At 39.3% G+C, this 14,136-nt stretch overlaps 1 protein-coding gene across 6 annotated transcripts in view; it reads left to right on the top strand.

The window, feature by feature from the left end:
- LOC143664813 (uncharacterized) overlaps positions 1-14,136 on the top strand; it is a 122,670-nt gene that overhangs the window by 62,624 nt on the left and 45,910 nt on the right. For 4 of the 6 annotated variants that reach the window (XR_013166598.1, XR_013166597.1, XR_013166596.1 and 1 more), the window contains exon 2: positions 5,799-5,896. The gene's annotated coding sequence lies outside the window, so the exon portion shown is untranslated. Of the gene's footprint in view, positions 1-5,798; positions 5,897-10,098; positions 10,294-12,014; positions 12,368-14,136 lie in introns of those variants that run through there. The other 2 variants (XR_013166594.1, XR_013166595.1) reach the window with 2 other exon arrangements.

The following is a 14,136-nucleotide window of genomic DNA, read 5'->3' as shown; positions in this document are numbered from 1 at the left end:
CTTGAGGAGTGTATGTTGAATGAAATGTCAGGAACAAAAAGACAAATACTATCATGCCTCACTCATTTGGACCAACTATAATGTGAAAACTTGGTGAACTGAATTTGAGAGCATGGGTTATCAAGTTTGGGCCTATTGCAAAGGGTCCTAGATGTAAGCTCTTCCAGCAGTCATGTGTATGCAGGACGTGTAACTGTTCATTCTAAATTCTGAGATACTGAGCTGTTTGTATGTGACCTGGTTGGTCCCCAAAACTTCAAGTTTTATATGACACCAGAGACTCAGGGTTAGCACTCTGAAACAATGAAAGTCAGCTGTTACCCATACTGCAACTGTTTAAAAAGTTGAAAATGGATCAGACATCAAGCAAAGATATAAAAGAAGTTGATCTGAATAGGACTAAGGTAATAAAGGGTAAAGGATGATATCGTCCATATTTGAAAACTTCAACTTCTGATTGGGACCAAAGGGAGAGATGTTTATTTAGTACAAAATTCATATTTTGGGTAGTGCATTAACTAATTCAATGTATAGGGTCAGTTTAGTTGAGCAGCATAAGTACATGGAACCTTGAGTAGGGTTTGAGATTTTGTTGGTTTGTCTTGGTTAGTGTGATGCCCCAATATATCACAGAGTAATTTGGGCAATGAATAGACAAATATTTGCAAAGTCCCTTTTGGGGACTGGTGAGAAAGGAGGAAATATTCAACTTCCCCACTTGGAAGATTTTTGATATTCTCTCAAGCAGTGAGGGACAACCAAATCAGTAGGCCAAGCCCTTGATCTTCAGGTTCACCCTTACGAAACTTATTCCTGTAAAGGATAGGCTAAGCCTACTTATAATTATGCCCAAGAGTCACCTCCAAAGAACCTCTTTTGTTGCTTGACGGTGGCCTGTCTCTCTAAAGTCAGTTAGGCAGGTGACCTCACCTGTCCCGCAAAGCAGGTAAGTCAGGACCATGCGTGGGGCATGGCAGACCTCCCAGCCATGAGAGGAGGGAAGGATGGCCGGCTTACCTCACTGATCTCAGCAGGAGGCCTTGTAAGATGGGAACACATCTCTCATTGGAGGGAACCTAATTATAAGGGCACGATTACATACAAAGGACAAAACTACACCTTTGGCAGGGGAGGAAAATGTAAACATTCAGAGACAGTGTTCTACCACAGTCATATCCATGGAGAGTGAGGAGACATAAAGGCATCTCCTAATGTAGTTGTAAATATGGATAGCTTTGGCATTATTGTAGGGCTACAAGGAAATTTAAACAAATATAAAAAGGAGAGAGTGGAAGCTAAATCCAAACAGAATGTTGGGAGGGACTCTTAAGGAAACTACTAATAGAATAGAAAATAAAAGGCCTATTTTCAAAATACTTAAAGAAGTAGAGAGTGAAAAATGCTTTGTTTTAATCACAGAAGGGTAAAGGGGAAAATAAAAAGAAACATGATATTTGTATTATTGAAGTTTTATAAGTAATATTCTCCAAAAACTTTAATGGTTGTTTAACAGTTAGAAATGCATTTGTATGTGATTTTCTATGTAAAGTTCATTAAAAGAAAGGGGAAATAAAAAACAAGTTACACCCAAATGTGAAAAGGCCAGGAGAGAAGATTATACTGGCTGAAGAACTCAATGAGTTTTGGAAGATGGAAAACAGCTGGAGATATTACTGTTACACTCTGAAGGTAGAAACAGTTGTGCCCTAGGTTCTTACAGATGAAAATGACCAAAACCTAAAAACCAAGATGGTTTGCTTTTCTGAGTCCTAGAACGGCTTACAGTTGAAAGTGGGCTGTTGGATGAGGCACTAGTGGACCATTCGTGCTGGTAGCCACTGCAAAGAGTACTTCTTGTGCTGGTATGAGCCCTGGAGATGTGCCAACAAGTTATTAAACTTTTTTCCCACTAATAAAAACCTCTAAGGGAAAGATTTATCATTCTCTCCACTTGAGAATGCAAAGATTTGATAGTTTTGATAATGCAGTTTCATTGGAATGAGCCTGCACATTGGAGCTTGTCACCACACGTTAAAAGTATAAATACCTTCTAAAGCATGCTTAAGATTTTTACCCTCATAGATAAATATATGTGTGTGCATGTGTTGTGTGAGTTTTGTTTGCATATATAAAAACATTTTAAATATACATGTGTGTCATTATCCACTAGGAAAATGCAAATTAAAAACACAGTGAGATACGACTTCACATCCACAAGGATGGGTATTATTTTATTATTATTTTTTTAAGGGATGGAAAAGCATTGAGAAGGGGCTGAGAAACAGAAATTAGTGCATTATTGGTGGGTTGTAAAATGGTGCAGGCACTGTGAGAAGTAATATAGCAGTGTCAGAAAAACTTAAATATAGAATTACCATCTGACACATCAAACCCCCTCTTAGGTATATACCCAAAGAGAGCAAAAACCGAATGACAGAAAGATATTTGTATATCAAAGTTTACTGCAGCATGATTCATGTTATCTGAAAGCTGTATGCCCCCCACCAAGTGCCCATCAACAAGTGAGCAGATGAGGAAACTGCACACCCAGAGAAAGTGTGCTGGACCCCTAGGAAAAGTGAAGTCATGAGACACGGGGCGACATAGGAGAACCTCGAAAACAGTAGGCTTGGTGAAGTAAGCAAGACAGATGGCAGAAATTACACGGTATCATTTCTAAGAGATGCCTGGAATTAGTAAATTTTCAGGGCTAGAGAGCGTATTGGAGGTTGCTGAAAGAGGTGGAGATAGGGGAAGCAGGAAAGGGAGTATTTGAAAAACGCACACATATATGCATGTGTGACCATGCAAATATTACAAAATATATATATTTTTACGCAGGCATGTATGTATCTTTGTGTTTATGGCCACAAATATTAGAAACCAAATGTGCATGCACTTATATACACATGTACCATGCACACATGTGCATATATGCTTTCTAGTATTTATCCATTTTCTTGGAACGTCACAAAAGTACTTCAAAATATTTTTCAAACTTAGATTTGAAGAACTTTTCGACAGTTAGCCAAAGGTGCTAGATCTCTGAGTAGATATGTATTATTATGGACAAAATAGAACGTTAAGGTTGTCTTTTGCTCAAGTGGCCTTTTATGATTTATTATCTGAAATATCAAATTGCTTTAATGCCATCTCTGAGCGTATGAGAAAGCAGTTAAAAATCTCTTAGTTTGTCTAAGGCTGAAGAGGAATTATGAAAGTGGGTAATTATCTTTCTATCAATAGTAAATTTGTAACATTACACTTTATTAAGCTCATTTCTGATCATACAACTCAACACAGGAAATAAATGTGCTATATTGTTTCATGGGAATGACATATGGGCTTCACCAGGTTTGTTTCATTGTCAGTACAATTGAATTGGACTTTTCCTTACTGTGTTTTCATTATATAGATATTTCTAAACATCATTAGTTGTGGAAGATGTTGAAATTTCTTGATAAGAACATTTGAAGGCACCATTATTTTACTGTACTGCTCAATTAGAAAGAAGCTTCTGGTTATTTCTTACTTTCCAAATGTTGGTTTAAAAAGACAGAGAAACATTTGAAATAACATCACGAAACTCTGTTGGAGCAATAGAATAGAATTCGAGGAGAATTGCTTCATAAAATACTGAATAGAAAAGGTTTTTGTTCCCAGAATTCATAGTTTGGGCAAAACTTAAAAATGCATCATTTTCAAATATATAAGCTATTTTTACAATTTTGTTGAGGCCGCTCGCTGCAAGAACGGGTTTCTATAGAAGGTTTCTTGTTCTATGATCATGAATTAAAAACTGAAAATTGGTTTTCCCATCTCGGGCATCTTGACGACGAGAATTTCCAAAACAAACGGCAATAGCTGTCATAGGCATACAATAGTCACACCTCAAAAACCCGAGTTTATGAGAATGTTTTAAAACAAATTGATAGATTTTCCCGCGTGAGGGAGAAGAGATTGGAACTTGTTGGAAGGAGCGGAACAGCGGGCGGGGGCGGGGCGGGGCGGGGCCGGGGCATAGGATTTGGGGGCAGGGTGGGGGCGTGGTATCGGTTTGGGGGTTGGCCAGGGTGGGGGCGGGGCATGGGGGATGGGCAGGGGTCGTCGGGGTGGGGAGGGGCGGACTGCGGGTGCAGCGTGGGGGACGGTCGGCCTGGTTTCGGACGGGTAAGCGGGGTTGTCGCAGGCTCGCCGCTGTGGGGGCTGCAGCCGGGGCGTTGGCCGGGGGCCGGCTGGGGAAGGCGGTGGCCGAGGGGGTGGCCGCGGCCGTGGGCCAGCCTGGCTGTGCATCGGGCCTCCTGGAAGCGATGGGCTTCTGGGGAGTTTGCTAAGGGTCAGTTACTTCATGGGGGGGTGGGGGTGGGGGTTACCCTAACATAATTCTTCGCGATTTTGACTCGCGGTGGCTAAGCATTTAAATATAAACCTTGTCAGAATAATTACAAATGATTGCCATACATCTATATTTGGAAATCACACATTTTTAAGGTTTTCCCAAACCAAGATTCTTAGGTGCAAAGTTATTTCTATAAATATGTTATGACTAAAAATTCCTTAAAAATCTTTTAAAGGTTTAGGAACATATTTACTCGTTTTATTTGTATAACAACTTAGAACTATAATTACTTAGTCAAGGACTGTACACCCTAAAAATTTCTACTATGTTTTGACAGAATGCTTTCCAGAAATTTTATGGCAATTTCAGTTTTTTAATGTGTAGATCAGAATGAAGGAAAAACGAAAACAAATGTCTTTCCACGTCACTGCATTTATCTCTCAACAGACATTATTAATTGATCTAATGTGATTTAATTAAACCAGTCAGACTTCAAGGTATTTCTCTTGCCCTGACCCTCTCAATTCAGAGGCAGAACTGCTCAGTTTTATTGGGAATAATACAAATTGAAGTGTGGGTCCGGTAATAAAAGCAAAACAGAAATATCTGATTAACAAACTGTAACAAAAACAGAGCTACAGCTCTTTAGTGCGGGAAAGCTGATGGGGAATTAAGTCAACTGTCAGTGTTCACAGAGCCCCTGCGTCTGAGGCAGGATCTTCAGTTCAGCAAGGATCACACAACATGGTGTTAAATGAGCTCTGCCCTCGTGGACACACAGTCTAAGTCCGGTGCAGGTGTCGCGTGCCTGGTAACATTCCTCACTGACTTTTAATATCGTAATAAATAGAAGAATAATGCTACAGCTCTTTATGTTGTCTTGTTATATACAGCATGGTGTTTTTTAATTCACTGCCATTTCATTATTGTGAAACTCACCCCCGCCATTTCATGACCACTTATTTACCATTCAGTTTTCACAATGATACATAGTCCATCCTTTCCTCTAAATACCCTGAAGTCCACCCGTGGATTGATCCAGGCCAGGAGAGCGAGATATGTGGACACTTCTCATGGCTATCCCGAAACTGGCTGAGGGGAGCTGTGGCAGGAGGGCGGCCGCCTGAGGGTGTGAGGACCCCCATGGGTGGGTTTGCATTTTGATTAGAAGCAACTGCCTATGACGGAGGAGGCAATGAACTAAAGCCCAGTGGGTGTGCTGCTGTGGTCCCTCAGAGAAGGAGGTTATGGACTAATTTCCACAGTTCCTACGGTTGGAAGGCACTGGTGAGAAGTTTTTCACCAAACCCAATGAAGCTTTAGTTGTTTGAACTTTTTTTCCTCATCCTCTCATTGTTACAAACATTGAGGAAAAATTACTCAAATTTCTGCAGTACATTTTGTGATATGTTGAATCAGGTATCCTGAAAAAAGACTTAAGCAGCCTGTCTTCCTGCAGGGTGACCCCAGCTGGAAATAGGGCCCTTGGATCACACATTATCTGTGAAGGAGCTGAAGCGCTGAAGATCCTATGGAGGTCCACACAGTTTAACCAGGGTAAGTCTTGCTTCGTATTAATGAAAGTATTGTAAAGAGAAGTTAGAGAAAGCCTTAGGAGGACACCAAGGGCATGGGTGGAGGCTGCCCTCCTGGGAGGCACTGGCCTGGGGAGAGCATGGTCTTGCTGGCACCTTGGTTTTGGACTTGTTGTCTACCAAACTATGAGCTGATAAATTCTGGTTTTCATGCCAATCTATTGTTGGTATTTGTTATGCTGGTTTGGCAAGTTAAGACATTTTTCAACACCCTTTCAACATCAGCTATAAATTAAGTATGCATTGAATATTATCTGTGGTTTGACCACTATTCTATCTTGATTTGTGTGGTGCATCTTTGTAAAGCATCTCCCATTTTTTCTGGAACATAGGACGGTATAAATAAATAAGCATTTAATGCATGGTTTTTAAATGAATAAAGGAGTTACATCCTCTTAACCATACTTTCTTGACAAAAATAAAGTTCAAGAAACTTGTGACTGGGCTACCTCACACTGCTGACCTTACTGGAGCTAGGACTGGATCCATGTGCTGCTGCAAGGACAGATCCCCGCGACGGCTCCTCATAGGTCCAGCCCGGGAAGGAAAACAGAAACTGAACACAGTGGGCTGAGGAAAATCACAATCTGTTAGAAAAATCAATATACATATAAGCTTTGAGGATGCCCCAAATTTTATAGTCATCTAAGAAAATGAGCAAGCATCTAAAGTTAACCATGGCTTACCCTTCGAGGGACCAAAATCAGGGGTCTCACTGCAGTTAGGAGGTTTTTTACTGATTTATTTTGGAATCTGTGTGGTTTTTTCCCATTGGGTTTGCAATATCAGGTTTACCTTACTTAATGGTTTATAAGCTATTTCATTAAAACAGGGCATAATCTTTAGACACTGATTATACACATGTAATCTGCAAACTTCAGATATTGAAAGCTTCCTTACCATTACCTCTTCTCCTGAAAATTTGTCTTCTCTAAACACCATTTAATTATTTCTTCATTTGAAGTTCACCAATGGCCCCGACCTCTTGTCTACCTGCAACATGGGGGGCGGGGCGGAGTGTGTTCTATGGGTTTAGATCTCAGTGGAGAAACCCAAGGCACTGCAGGGGTGGACATGACTTGGCACAAGAAACGGGACCCTGATGTGTTGCCACTGCCTGTCACGGCTACCAGAAGTAGGGCCAGCTCTGGTATATTTTATAATTCCACTTGAATTAGTTATATTTTATTCTTTCCCTTCTGTGCCAGTTTGAAACTACTGTGTACCCCAGAAAAGCCATGTTCTTTAACTGTGATTCAGTATTGCTGGGTGGGTGTTTTTTATTAAGTTGTTTCCATGGAGATGTCACCCACCCACTGATTATTAGATGGTTTCCATGGAGATGTGTCTCCACCTATTCAAGTTGGAATTGCATACTGGAGCCCTTTAAGAGGGAACCATGTTGAAAAGAGCCACAAGAACCCAGGCAGCCAGAGACCTTTGGAGATGAAGATGGAAAACGCCCCCAAGGAAACTTCATGAAACAAGAAGCCTGGAGAGAAAGCTAGCAGACATGGCCACGTGCCTTCCCAGCTGAATGAGAAACCCTGAACATCCTCAGTCTTTCTTGAGTCAAGGTATCTTTCTCTGGATACCTTAGCTTGGATATTTTTATGGCCTTAGGACTGCAAACTTATATAAATTTCCTTTGTAAAAGGTATATTGCATTTCTGGCATATTGCATTTTTGGTATATTGCATTTCTGGCAACATTAAAAAACTTAAACACCTTGTTTTGCAGTGACCTGGTGAATATTTCATTTTTGTTATTTTAAAAAATATTTGGCTGGCTGCTGGAGGTTTTGCTGTTGTTATTGTTTCAGTGCATCTAGTCCTGCATGTATGCTTCACAAGTATATGTCCCTAAAACCTCCTAACTTTACATGGCCAAAAGTTACAAACCTGCATTCTCAAATTGTTCAGTGACAATTCACTGATTAATTACAAAAGTTAAAATAATTCACATAGTTCAAACAAGGGATTATTGCACTGTTAGAATCCACATTTGCCATGTGAGTCAAAGAGAAATGCTGCTGTTTGAAGTAAAATATATTTAGCTTAAGAGGTGGCTCTGAAATAGTCTATATAAATAAAAAATAATGAATCACACAAAATCTCGGTGAAAGCATATGTGCTCATGCACACACACACACACACACACACACACTCACACAGGTAAGAAAAATGCAGGGTGAAAACTAACTTAGAAACTATTGAAAGCCAAACTGAAGCTCCCCTGCACAGTCGGGACGCATGGAGCACGGCAGGCTGTCCCTGGGTGCAGAAATCCCAGGGCATTTCCCCACAGAGGACTTCGCCATGTGGAATTGATAAACCCAGCTTCAGAGACCTTAGCAGGATTCCAAATAAAGCTTCAAATCCTTTGCCAAGAGCAGGTAACTTTCTCACAGGTATTTTATTTTTAACCTGGCAAACTGATGGGAACCAAACCTTGTTTCATGGAACAGATTATCATTTTAAGCTTCAGACCTAAGGGATCTCAGTTAGGGATGAGAGGAGTTATTGATAGCATGTGTTTTATCCTAAATCAAAAGCCCAAAGCCTAATTCACAGTTGAATCTCAATAAATACTTACTGGAAAAAATGCACAAAAATGAAGTTTGTTAGCAAAAAGAACATCAGAAGGAAGGCAATCAACAAATGAAAATCTCAAAATATTTGAGGTCACAGATTACATTATTAATAATTGATTTCCTGTATATACTGCATGTATATTACCAAACCATTGATTGCTCAGACATTTCATACCACGGGAATTTTTAGAAATCATGTTTCAGTTTTTGACTGGCATGTATATGTCTTTGCTCTACCTGTATAGGTAGGCAGATTATTATGTAATTATTTTGATAATTTCAGAGAATAATTCATTCAACATTCTTTTAATGAGCATTTTAACCTTTCCAAATAGTATTTTTACTGGGTTTTAAGGCACTGTGATAGACATAAGTTCAGATCTCTCTCATTCATATTTCAGCTTGTAAATTTTATTAAGCTGCTTAATCTTTCTGAATCTTAGATTATTCATTTCTAAATTGTGAAGATTGGAGATAATTATGCTCAATATCTAGCACAATATTCTGGAATTCATTTTTGTGTTTTTAATAAATGGATAAATTAAGTTGCATATGCTCTGGATGGAAAGTACAGGTGGGCAGTGCATTTTTACATGGTGCACTTTCAAAACAAATCATGAATGAAGAATTTATTGGTATTTTTACAAACAGAATTTTAAGTTATCTAGATGACTAGAAATAGTGCACTCACTGAACACTTACGATACTATATTTGAAAGTGAAGGCACACGCAAAAACCAGAAATCTTAAGGTAATGGTCATCAGGTACTTATTTATTTCATTGCAAAAACATTCTTGAACACTTGAAAATGTCAAAATATGTGCTTGATTTGATAGTTTTCCTTGGGTGTATATTATTACTACTTCTCATATTTATTCAGAACATTCCATTTTAGCTTAGAGCATGCATTGTTTGCTCATATCATCCTTATAAATACAAAATAAATCAAGATCCTGAATGCTGAAAAAATTCAATGAAATATCTTTGTATATAATTTTATTTCATATATGATCTAAATTGTGTTTGTTGTGACTGCATTGTGACTATGAGTTAATATCATCAGAAATATAAATATAAGTATGTATGATAAATAAATATTAAATATTATATGATGGTATAAAGATATGTTTTTAGAACCAGGTTGTGCACAATAATTTTTTGCAAATATTTTTAAAAACCTGTAAAGTCTGTGGCATATTTAGTCCTGAAATTTTCAAATTCATTGTGTATGAAAGGAATTGAAATTGAGAATGAATTTTTTAGAAAACATAAAATTTTTTCAGTAGGAAATTTAATTTCAATGCACAAATGAAGCTAATTGATTTAGTATGTTTATTTACATGCAGCCTTGATTTACACTATTTAGAGAGCATTATTCAATAAGAATAACTAGGACCTTCCTGAGGAAAAACATATGAAGAAGTCATCCTAAGACAGACTTTTTAAAGCACTTTCCTACATCAGGACAGATAACTTTCTTGGGAAATAGATTATAAATGAGCGCTCTGGGCCAAATGAAGCCCTGCAGTGAGACATTAGTATGTTTTTGATTTTACATGTGGATTCTAAGTCTTCTCTTGCAAACGGGTTGCCAGACGCTCTGTTTTCTACTTGGAATCACCCCCAGAAGATAAGCAGCCAAGAGCAGCTGCATGGGGCTCCCAGCACAAAACACGGGTCCTGAGCTCCACGTGTTTCAAGAGAAGCAGCGAAGTCCTTGGAATTCCTGAAGAAACGAGTCTCAAACCTCAGGCACTCTGCTCAGGTTAGTAGGGCTCTCTTAGTTAATCTGAAATGGTGAGATACCTTTAGGATGGTGTCTGGGAAAACTTCCAGGGATACTGAAAGGGCCGGTTGCTCAGTCATTGTGTTAGAGTGTCCTTTATTCTGTTAGTAGGAAAATGATACATATCATTTTAATAGTTTTGCCAAAAACTGTTAATAATTTGGCCAAAATTGGCAAAGTTTCATGCAAATGAAATGGTAAAATTGGCATGAAGTAAACTGCCCAATTTGATAAGTTTTGCCGTATGTATATGCCTGTAGAACCAATAGCATGATCAAGAGTAAAAGTACATCCTGTGTCTACTGCCCCAAAAGCCTCCTTTCTAAACCCTCCCGCCTGCCCCTTGCACCGTCAACTGCTAATGCGCCTTCTGCCACTGCAGAAGAGTTTGCATCTTCTAGAGTTTTGTATTGACTGAATTACACAGTAGATGCTATTTTTTGGGGGGTTGAGTCTGCCTTCTTTCACTCCCCATAATGATTTAGAGATTCAATCCCGTTGTTGTGTCAGTAGTTTATTTCTTTTCATCGATGAGCAGTATTTCATTATATGTACACACTGAAGTTTGTCCACCAGCTTCCGGGTATATGGACATTCGCATTGTTCCAGTTTGGGGTGATTAAAAATAAAACTACCTTGAACACTCACATATAAGTCTTTGTATGGGCATATGCTTCTAATTTCTCTTGGATAACATCTAGGAATAGAGTGGCTGCACCATATGGTTGGCGCATGTTTAACTTTTAAGAAAAGTGCCAAATTGTTTTCAAAGTGGTTGAATAATTTTACACCCTCAACAGTCATATATGAGAGGTCCATCCCCTCTACATTCTCACCCACACTTGATATAATCAGTCTTTCAAATGTATTCAAACAAATTCTCCAAATTTGACTCTTCAAAATTGGAATAATTTTGTTTGTTTGTTTTTGGAGCAATTGTATACATTGAGTTATTAATGAAGCCTGACTACATTGATGGGCAGGGCTTTGATGATACCAGCCTTGCCAATCTCCCTGCAACCTCACAGGGGGTGGAATGGGGAAATCCAGATTGCTGCCCCTAGAGCAGAAACACTCACATCCAGAGATTGCCACACATTTTTAATTGAATTAATTTTGATGCTCAAGATTATTAAAAAAATATTTGAGTCACCGCTGGGCTCTGAAACCCAAGGAGCTTTGAGCACTCACTAGTCCCCCATTGTTAATTCTTTCCACAAAAAGAAGAGAGCTGAGCAGGGCTTGTGCTGCTAAAGCCTTTGTAGGACAGTATTTCTATGGCAATCATGGCAGGAGGCTCCTGAAGCAAGTTGTTTCATGAAAGCAGTCATCGTTACGCACGGACCATTCTTCAGTTGTGGGTTCTGGATGGTAACTGCCCAGATACCTTGAATATCATTAATAGAATGTTTTCTGAAAACATAATACTTTCCAAAAATATAGGTTTGGCAGGAATAGAACTAGATATTCCATACTTAGATTTGCTTCTTCCCTTTTATTTTCTTTAAGCACAGTTTTAATAAAGAGACAAGAGACTATTACATTGCATAAAACCATTTGTAGACTTAAATATTTTTCATTGATTTGGGGACCAAGTGAAGCATGTAGCATAAGTTTAGATATAGAAGCCATTCGTATAGAAATCAACACACTAAGTCACAGTTCATGAATAAAAGAAGCCTTTGCTCTATGTTTTGCAGTTCTCAGAGGAAGCCATCGTGTCCAGTGACTGGAGCTTATAATGACGGACACCATTTACTACTGTATTTTTTCAAAATTTCAAAATTTCTGATAAAGATGCTGATACACTTACCTCTTTTTTGTTCTAATACTATTACAAAATTATTTATTTTAATATCTCTTTCTACAATTTTTCAAGATTTGATGTGCAATGTGGAGGTTGGAAATATTTCCCTCAGTTGGCACTTTTAGGTATCTCCTACCCACGGTGCATGACGTGTTTCATTTTGGGGATTTGGTAAAGTCGTGAAGAACAGCCGTTCACAGTTTTGTGTGATTCAGATGTGAAGTAGTCAGGACCCATGAATAAAAGACCTTGATATTTCCAAGTTCTGCCACTGTCTGTGTGACCTTCTTTGTGAGAATGAAAGTTAGCATCTTGGATGGGTATTTCCTGGCTTCCACTAGCTCTAAGCTTCCCTCGGCCTCCTGTCCATGTCCCTGTATCACTAGACTAAATCCAACAAAGCCTGCTGAACACCAGACACTGTGAGTGCCGTACGTGTCACCATTATGTTTCATAAAGAGAATTTACTCTATTTTTGACTCCTTTAACTCAGGCTACAGTCGTCTGTCCCAAATTCAGAATGAATATTTTGACTCAGATTTCTGTGCTGCCTGATATTGAATAAATTGCCTATCTTTTTCCTTTCTGCATACAAGTCTTAAAGGGGTGCCAATGTAACTCAAATGACACTTTAGGATGGTCTCTTTAAATTTGAGTAGTTTGGGTTCTTTGCTTCCCGAAAGTCCGAGGGGGACAAAGGAGGTGGTTTAGCTGCCCATCGGAGGGGATTGGGGGACTAGAGGAACCTTCACTTCAGGCTGGGAATCCCCCCAGGTTTTTGGGAGAGCTGTTTCCTGGAAATGAAATAATGCATTTAGACATTAACTGACATAAGTGGGAGTGGAGTCAGTTACTAGTTCCACAGCTTCCTGGCATTAATTGCGTGCAGTTCCGCTCGAGGCTCCGTTCAATCTGAAACTCAAGGACATTTGCACAGGGCAGCGAGGGATAAACAAGGCCTTTCCCTCCTGTCCTGAGCCCTCCCCCACCCGAAGCCCATGCAGGAGGCAGGCCCAGCAGCATCGCCGGGGGGACATGCCAGGCTCCCCCACCCCACAGTCTTAGAAAACGCCACCTAACAGGGTCCTGGGGGACCCCGTGCTCAGTAGCCTGAGAGGTGCTGTCAGAAGACACCGCGGGAAAGGCCCAGGCCCTTCCCATTTCCTATGGTCACCGCCCCGGTCTTTTGTCCTCCCCGCAGCTGCCGACCCTCATTTCCATTGCTTCCTGTCTCAGCGTTCACCTGTGAAGCTGATATCAGTCATGATGGTTCCACAACCCACAAAAGCTAGACTTCCAACTGGCCATGTCTGCCTCCTTTAAACTACTCCTCACGCTAACGTGTTTCCTTTAAAGTAGCCACCTGAAGCCTCTGATGGTAAACATTTCTTCCAAAATTCCGTCATTCTGTTTTTGCTTTTTTTTGAACCATTAAGTATTTGCAGGTTTAACTTATTGGAGTGGGGTAACTGCCAGGTCACATCTTGTCATTCTTTTGCTCTATTCATTACAGACTGTGATATTTTATTTTAATAAATAAAAAATGTTTTTAATTGCATGTCTTCTGAAAAACAGCTAAGCAAAGCAACTCTTGAGCATAAAAGGGGGAAGTAATCAATTTAAAAGTGCCTTTGTTTATTTGGTGGGAATTTGAAAGTATGATATGAAAACCCTGCCCCAAGCCTTTTAAGATAATCTATAGATTAATGCCATTAAAAATTTGTCTCTTTATCATATTGTCTCAGATTTAAATTCTTCAGCACCCTCTATTTAAATATTACTACCTGTTTTCATGTGGGACATGGCAGGATCAATGCAAGCAGCATATTGATTACAGATTCACACTGAATTTGCATCACCAGTTGAGGAGGGGAATGGAAATGTTGACATGATCATTGTAAAAATACTTTTTTATAGACTAAAATAGGTGATGTACAATATAGAATATGTGTCTGTTTGGTAAAAGCAGTAAGATTTTTTTTTGTGTTAATCTGAGATGAAATTTGTTTCTAGAG

Source organism: Tamandua tetradactyla, chromosome 20, assembly GCF_023851605.1.
Source record: "Tamandua tetradactyla isolate mTamTet1 chromosome 20, mTamTet1.pri, whole genome shotgun sequence".
Classification (NCBI taxonomy): Eukaryota; Metazoa; Chordata; class Mammalia; order Pilosa; family Myrmecophagidae; genus Tamandua; species Tamandua tetradactyla.
This window is presented reverse-complemented; position numbering and strand designations above follow the sequence as displayed.